Raw genomic sequence first — 8,754 nt, 5'->3', positions numbered from 1 at the left:
TTCCTGCTGGTGCTGGGCTATGTCTGAGGTTTCAGAAGGGGAGCTGGCTGCTCAGTTGGCCCCAAGGTTCTCCTTTTCTGTGCTCTGACCTGATCCGCCCACAGACAGTCATTTAGCAGTCACTTCAGTCAGGGCACTTAAGGAAGCACTGTCAGAGCTGGAAATGGAAAGGGCAGCTGCAGTTACAATTGTCACCGTTCTGTACCTCTCACATTATTCCTGATAAATGTCATTGTCAGGAGTGTGGACTTAACACTAGCTAATCTTGTTTTCGATTTAGGTTCTAACACTATGGGTGTGAACTCAGGCAAATTGTTAAAATTCACTGTACCTTTATTTCTTTACCTGCAAAATGGGAATAAAAGTACATACATCAAAATATCATTAAGATTAAATAAAAATAAAATCCATGTAAAGCCTGTTCATGATAAATGCTAAATTAAGGTGAGTAATTATTCAGAGGACAAGATATTAATGATATGACATTCCAATGTACTTTGGTGATTCTAAAGACAAAGTAGAACTCTGAATATGCTCAGTTATTTCTATTACAAGATCGCAATTACAAGATCGCAATCAATGTGTTTATCTTCACATAATTAGATCTAACATCATTGCTATAGGGACAGTGCTATGCTAAGTGCTTTATATGCTATTTGTCATTACATTTTCATAGATTCTATGCAGTAAGTCCTATTCTCTTTTCATTTTATAGATGCGGAGACTGGATAATCAATTATCCAGAGTGACATATTTAGTGTGCGGTAAAGCTATAATTTAAAGTCAGCAGTACAGTCACAAATATCATACTCAACTATTATTCCGTACCAGTGTTGCCATCATTTAAGGAGTTTTAAGCTTTTTTTGTTTGTTTTGTTTCCAAAAAGTTTTCTATAGGAGCCATCTATCCTGTGTCTGATACGTCTGCTTCCATGACTTTCCAGAGTGTGTGTTTTACCGTGAGTTGTTTTCCTTTAGTGTAACTTCCTAGCACATTGCAGAAATTTCTCTAGCTTTCATTTCTTTTACATCACTTCTGCCTGTTCAGCCTCAATTTCTTAATAAGTGGGTTTTATAGGATTCACTGAGAAGAAGTAAATGAAAAACCCAGCCGCCACAGTTCATATTAGGCATAGCAGTATATTCTGCCTTTTTTAAAAATATATTTTATTGATTTTTTACAGAGAGGAAGGGAGAGAGATAGTCAGAAACATCGATGAGAGAGAAATATCGATCAGCTGCCTCCTGCACATCTCCTACTGGGGATGTGCCCGCAACCCAGGTAATTGCCCTTGACCGGAATCGAACCTGGGACCTTTGAATCCACAGGCCGACGCTCTATCCACTGAGCCAAACTGGTTTCGGCTGCCTTTTCTTTATTACCCATCTCTACTAGACCCAAGTCAGTATTAGTGAACTTAAAATCAACATGGTTCTTCTCTGGAAAGTCATTATTGATCATGATGTCTTACCATTAGGTATTAAATGTTTGCTTAGAAATAACTGATCAAAATATTCTAAAGTCAGATAGGGCATTTAGCTAGTGAGCAGACTACATAGGCCGTTGGATCTGGACCACATTTGATGTCATCCTTTAGTTGCCTCTTTTAGTCTTTATCAATCAATCAATCAATCCATCAAACAACCAAGCAATTTCCTTTTAGTCTTATTAGTAGTACTTTAATAAAAGAGGAAGACAGTGAACAGAATACAGGGCATTAAGCATTAGGCAGTCACTGGTGTATACAATTTTTGGAGTCAGGCACATGTGGATCGAAATCCTGGATCTCTCCTTGGCTGTTTTTAAGATTTTGTACAAGTTATTCACATTTGCCTGCTTTGGATAACCATAAAGGGAGGAGGGGAAGCATGGAGGACTGGTTTGTTTAGAACTTTGTTTTACACAGAAAGTCTTAACATTCCAGGAAATCTCTAGTCACAGACAAATAGGGACAGTTGATGAGCGTACAAAACAGTTGTGAGGAGGTAATGTCCTGGCAATGTAACATGCCTGTAAACTGGGTTTGGAAGCAATTATATTAATGACTTTGGTCATGGGAATCATGTGGGGTCTTTGCTTACACCCACCTCAAATACCCCAGGTTCTTCCCTGTAAGTGTAGCTCATGCCTTCACTTACCTCTGTTTAAGGTTAAGTTCCACAAAGTCAGAGTCAGAGTTGGCGTGGGTGGGGGTGGTTCTTGTGCAGGTGGGTTATTGTAGAGGTGCTCAGGTGAGGATATGAAGGAATAAGGAAAGCAGAGTAGGATAGGACTAGGCAAAGACATTGGTCCAGCTGAAGTTTAGCCTCAGCCTGATCCATCAGAAAATTCTGGCTTATGAATGGTACCACAGAGTTGCCCCACTTTGGGACAAGGAGGCTGGCCATTTCTACCTCACATCATTCAGCCATGGGCTGCAGGCCCCCCTGTTTGGGCGCTTCTAACCAAGGACAATTTTTAGAAGAGGGGCACAGCTCTGCATTATTTAGAGAAGTACTGCACGAGAAAGTGAGTGCACCAGCCTGCTAAGGGGATCTAGCTGGCACCAGGAGTGTAGGCTGTAGCTGCTCAGAATTCTTAAAGGATATATATATATATATATCCAGGGGCTGTCACATCCAAAACAACTGAATGGATTATTGAACAGGCTGCATGGGGCTACCAGGCCAGCAGGGGGCTTAGTGAGGGACGACCAAATGACTGAGGAGCAGGCTATGTGGGGCGACCAGATTGGCAGGGGGGTTAGTGAGGGATGACCAAATGACTGAACAGCAGGCTGCATGCGGTGACCAGGTTGGCAGGGAGGACAGTGAGGGGCGTCCAAACAACCGAACAGCTGGCTGTATGGGACAACCAGGCCAGCGGGGAGTGGGGCAGTGAGGGGCAACCAGGCGGGCAGGGGATGCAGTTGGTGGCAACCAGGCTGGTGGGGTGGGGGGCTGTGTGCTAGTATAGTACATTATAAAACTGCTCCCAAAATTGAAATCTTGAAAACATTAAAAGTTAAAATGCAATATATTTAATTGTACTTAACAACCAGGCTGGCAGGGGGGCAGTTAGGGGTGATCAGACAGGCAGGCAGGTGAGCAGTTAATAGCCAGTGGTCCTGGATTTTGAGAGGGATCTCTGACTGCAGGTCTGACATCCCCCAAGGATTCCCAGATTGGAGAAGGCTGAGGTGACCCCCCCACCCCCCCGTGCACAAATTTCATGCATTGGGCCTCTAGTGGGAATATAAAAACCTTGAGATACAAATTAGAGAAGAAAGCTGACTTTTAAACCTTGGATAATATAATATGGTAGATTCCTGTAATTTAAAACAAATGCCAAGGTTAAGTAGAATGCATCTTCTCCAGAGATCCATATAATTTAGGAAATGTTTCAATTAGTCAGCAGGCTTAAAATTGCTAATTGCCTGCCATCAAATGGGAAAAAAAAAAACCCACAAAAATGTAAATGCAGTATTTAGTTAGATCATCAGCAAGTTGATACACATAGATTGATTTTAACATCCTCAGATTTAGAGCTTTTCCAAAAAATATATTTATTTATTATTGGAATAAACTTACAGTGGAGAAAATATCTGCTGACTTGGCAGGTGGAGTGGAGCTGATAACTACTTTATATTCCTAATGTTTTCCTCCATCCTGTGTGCTCCACACTCATCTTTTAGCACACACAACAAAGGAGTGCATTCATTTAGAAATAAGTTAGTGTTTTATGAAAATAATATTTTATTATAATGGAAGTATGTGAACTTTAACTATGAAAATAAGCTCATATATTTATCGATGGTTGTGAACCTCACTGCTAAATTATATGATTGTGTACATAAATTTGTTTTGAAAGTGCCATTGTGTTAAAAACAACTTTGTACTTTGGGTGAGCATAAGTAAATATATTTGGGTTATTGGTCATATATAATAATTTTAGGCCCCAAAATTTTTACAGGGTGCAAAACCTGAATTTTCCTCTAAATGTCCATCTACCTCTTTATATTTCTATATTTATATACACATGTTTCTATTTCTATATCACAGTGATTTCATATTGTGGTTGAATGTGCCAGGACTCAAAGTTTATGAACCCATTAGAAATAAATTTTTGAAAATATTCAGAAAATATTTACCATACACTAAACACTGAAAGGGTTGCTGAGAATAGCAATGCTATTTCCTACCCATGTTGTTTCCAACCTTATGTATTCATGCTACACAACAAGGTTTGAGAGAATGGGCATTTCTTGTACCTTTACTTGTACATTGTTACTGACCATTAACTACTTTATGCATTTCCATCTAACATAGAATAAATAATATATTGTAAATAATTTTAAAAAATACAACATTTATAAAATAACAGAAGACAGACACAGATCCCACTCCACACGATGACTGTCTTATGTTTTAAATACCCATTGCCATAATTGTTTTTGAATGAAGACTCCTACCCTCTGCTGAGCTTATAGTAATCACAAATTAACTGCTGTTTTCAAACCACTTTCCAGTTGTCCCTCTTCGGACCCCCTATTTGTAGATGAGGCAAGATAAGCAGGTTGGTGTTCACTTGAAAGCCTTACATAACAAGCTGAGAGAGCAGAGTGAGGCTCCAGATCCCATTCAGACCCTATGACCTGCCTTTTCCTTCTGCCAGGAGTCATGGCTCTTATTGTCAAGGAAAGTGGTATGACCTAAAATGATGGGTCCTCAAATCATAGTTTTAAGTATTTCAGTTCTAAAGGAATGTACCACCTACCTTGCAGCCTCTGGGAAACTGTCTCTGGGGTCGTTGCTTATATCCAGGCCAAATACCTCAGCCTCTTCCCTGGAAGTGTAGCTCCTGCCTTTGCCTACCTCTGATGACCTGTATGCCATCTTCAGTTTGCAGAACATGAACACAACTGTCCGCTGACATGCAGGTGCCACAAAAGCAGAGCCTCAGTTTCTGTCTTGTTTAGCCTTGTCCTTAAAAATTATCCATAAATATTTAATAAATGAATAAAAATTAATCAACCTACTAATTTTATTGTGATACTTTAATTACCTTAGATACTTTTTATACCACTTTATTCAATGATCCAGAATTAGTCTATACGACTAATGGGGTACCTGGCCAGCCTGGTGAGGGGCTGATGGCTGTTTTCAGGCTGGCCACACCCCCTTCAGGGTGGAGGTCCCCAGTGGTGTGCCTGGCCAGTCTGGGTGAGGGGCTGAGGGCCATTTTCAGGCTGGCCTGTGACTGAAGCTCCCAGCCTCTCCTTTTTTTCTTTTGTTTTATCCTGGGATTTATTTACCTTCTATAATTGAAACTATGTTGCCTTACTGGCGCTCCCAGCTCTGAGGCCACGGCTGTTTGAAAGCAGGTATCTGGGGTTTGTTTAGCTACTATAATTGAAACTTTGTTGCTTTTGGAGCTGTTGCTTTCGGAGCTTAGAGCTGGGCTGTGGCAGGCAGGGAACCTTGGCTTCCTCCATCACTGGAGCAAGCAAACCTCCTGCTCACTTCAGCTGCATGGCTGCCAGCCACCATCTTTGTTGGCAGTTAATTTGCATATCTTGCTTATTAGCCAATGGGAAGCATAGCAGAGATACAGTTAATTACCCTTTTTGTCTTTTATTAGATAGGATTATTTTACCACATTGTCACAATGTGGTAATATTTAATAATATGTAATGATATTTAAATATCATTACATATTATTAAATATCTTAACATATTATTGTGATGTTATACTGTATCTATCCAGACTGTAGCTACCTAACCCTGGATAGTAATATTTCACAGATAATAAGGAAAAAAATACCTAAACAATAGAAAATTTTTAAATAGTTGCTAATCAAAACTGAGTTGTAGATGAAATAGTTTAAAGAATAATGTAACAGTACTTGGGACATTTACCTACTTTCAGTTTCAGGTTTGTGTAGGTCTCAGACATGCACATAGACTGCATGACCTCATGGGCAAGGTACATTATACATCTGCTAGCAGATTTTTTTCTACTGAATACCACAGTGAGAAAAATGCTAGCTCCAGAATATTCTTAGATATTTCTCGGTGCCTCATTCAAACTGAGTCTTGGAGAGGTTAAGCATCTTGTCCTCTGTCCCATAAGATTCTGTTTGTCTGAAAGATGAAGATGGTCATGACACCTGGTATTGGAGTTGGGAGCAATAACTGAGCTCCACTGTAGAGAGTGCATTGCACACTGTCTGATCCCTAATAAGTGATCGATGTGTGCTAGCTGTTAACTATTGCATAGTTCAGTGATGGCTAGAACAAAGGACTTCTGCCAGTCATGAAGTACAACTGATTAGTTGAGTAAAAGCTCCATCATCTCTGCTCATTGAACATGATAAAAGGGTAAGTTTCCAGGACATGCCACAGTGCATTTATTGTTGAGATTCACAGAGGAATAGCACTCTTGTCTTTTATCTCAGAACACCTGGGATCATGCATCAGAGAGTATACTGTTGATGATAATGTCTCTCTTGACAGTTGTTCCCAACTCTTTCCATTTAGCACTCTGCAAAGCAATCTAAGGATTTACTACTGCCCAGGGTGACATTAAAGAATGTAACAAGCCTGGAAGGAGAGATGAGAATATTTCACGGTAATAAACCTTCTCTGAGAGAAAATAGGGAATGGAAAGACCAGGAATATTGATTCCTGTAAAATTATGTAGCACATTCCATTAGTTATGGTTTTTAGTCACTACTTCATCTCAAAACAGCTCTCGCAGCTATGATGTAGACGTCTCCAGTTCCTGAACTAATCTTCACTTGAGAAAGTGTGCCTCAACCACTGTCTAAAAATTGATAAATATTATTTTATTTTATTTATTTATTGTTTAATCTTTAATTTCTTTATTGGTTAAGAGGTAATTTCTTTATTACATTTGTAATATGTGATGATCATTGTCCCATCTCTGAGGAAGCTGTGGGCACTGGAGGTCTAACATACTAGCTTTAGTATGTTTTCCCATTTTTCCCTCTACTGTGCTTATACAGTTTTTGATAATCATTTATCTTCCCATTCCAAGATCATTATTATGCCCATTTGTCTAGAGCAGTGGTCGGCAAACTATGGCTCGCGAGCCACATGCGGCTCTTTGGCCCCTTGAGTGTGGCTCTTCCACAAAATACTGACTTCTGCGCATGGGCCACGAAGTTTCAATCGCACTGTACGTGTGCACCTGCACGTGGTATTTTCTGGAAGAGCCAGACTCAAGGGCCAAAGAGCTGCATGTGGCTCGCAAGCTGAAGTTTGCCGACCACTGGAGAGCAAGCATGTCAAATTCAAAGGCTAAAATGGGCCAAATAAGCAAGGTTTAAATTTATGTGGTCTGAAAAAAAAGCTTCAATTTTTATAGAAATGTAGGTTTATTTTGATAGAGACATGCTGAATAGTACAAAGGGCTGAAATAAATGAGTAATTGTTAACATAAAATAATAGAATATTTTAATAAAAATTGATATTTTTTCTTGAACATTAACTTACCAGACACTGAATAACTTCACAAATTAATAAGGATAATTCAAATAAACCTACTTTTCTTGTTATCCGATAGTGAAATATTTCCTATTGTGCACACCAAACAAGTCAGTACAAGACTAATGACATGGCCATCAGTGGCTAAAATATTCGTTGCTAGTATTAGTGGAGAGAAATCGTGCGTTTGCAAGTAAGGTACTTAAGGGAAATGAATGCAACACGATTATAGCAATCAGTCATTAGCGAACTTTGTAGTTTGTTATTAATTATTATGTAAAATAAGATACTATAAAAATTAAGTTACGAAATTTTTATTAAAATGTTTCTTACATACTGTTATATTGGCTGGGCCTCAAAAATATCATTGTGGGCCACATGTTTGACATGCTTGGTCTAGAGTTGTGGTCAGCAAAACAATGAGTGGAAAGATAGCACACCTTGTACAGAAATCTAAGAAGGCCAGTGATCCCACTTCTAGGACTATATCCCAAGAAACTAGAAACACCAATTAGACAGGATATATGTACCCCTATGTTCATAGCAGCACAATTCACCATAGCTACGATTTGGAAACAGCCTAAGTGCCTATCAATAGATGAGTGGATTAGAAAACTGTGGTACATCTACACAAATGGAATACTATGCGGCGGTAAAAAAGAAAGAGTTCTTACCATTTTCAACAGCATGGATGGGCCTGGAGAGCATTATGCTAAGTGAACTAAGCCAGTCAGAGAAAGATAAATATCACATTATCTCACTCATTTGTGGAATATTATGAACAACATAAACTGATGAACAAAAACAGATCCAGAGACAGAGAAGCATCAATCAGACCATCAAACCTCAGAGGGAAGGTGGGGGAGGGTTGGGGTAAGGGGGAGAGATCAACCAAAGGACTTATATGCAAGCATATAGGCCTAACCAATGGACACAGACAACAGGGAGGTGAGGGCATGACCGGGGGGGTGGGGGGTAACGTGGGGATAAGGACACATGTATAATAACTTAATAAAAAAAAAATTAGAAATTATACAGATTAAAAAAAAAAAGCCGCTGGTTCCCTTCACTGGAGATAAGGACACATGTGTAATAACTTAATAAAAAAAAATAGAAATTATACAGATTTAAAAAAAAAAGCCGCTGGTTCCCTTCACTGGGTGCTGGAGACATCCAGGCTCAGCCACCTGGTGTGTGGATGACCGAATAAATACGTAATTCCTCACACACACACATAAAGAAAAATCTAAGAAGGTTTCTTTTTAT

The sequence above is a fragment of the Myotis davidii genome, unplaced genomic scaffold (assembly GCF_000327345.1).
Source record: "Myotis davidii unplaced genomic scaffold, ASM32734v1 scaffold204, whole genome shotgun sequence".
Lineage (NCBI taxonomy): Eukaryota > Metazoa > Chordata > Mammalia > Chiroptera > Vespertilionidae > Myotis > Myotis davidii.
Note: the sequence above shows the minus strand (reverse complement) of the source record.